Genomic DNA, 310 nt, shown 5'->3' with positions numbered 1-310 from the left:
CCACCACTCAAGTTATCTTCACTGTTAGCTGATCCAAAGGCAGCCACTTGATCGTTGCGTATTCAAAGCCAAAACCAATTATGACTCTTTAGTCGCCTGAGGGACGGGATTGAGAAACTCTGAGTAGCGGATCACACAAAAACCAGCATTCGGTAAATGTTACTCCCTTCTAATTAACAGCACCGAGTGTTATTTTAACGCTTCACGCTAGATTGAACACATAATTAACTCTGAATGCATGCGTGCGTGCGTGTGTGTGTGTGCGTGTGTGTGTTTGTGTGTATGTGTGTGTGTGTGTGTGTGTGTGTGT

Source organism: Octopus bimaculoides, chromosome 1, assembly GCF_001194135.2.
Source record: "Octopus bimaculoides isolate UCB-OBI-ISO-001 chromosome 1, ASM119413v2, whole genome shotgun sequence".
NCBI classification, from domain to species: domain Eukaryota; kingdom Metazoa; phylum Mollusca; class Cephalopoda; order Octopoda; family Octopodidae; genus Octopus; species Octopus bimaculoides.
The sequence above is the reverse complement of the archived record's forward strand: the minus strand, read 5'-3'. Positions refer to the sequence as shown.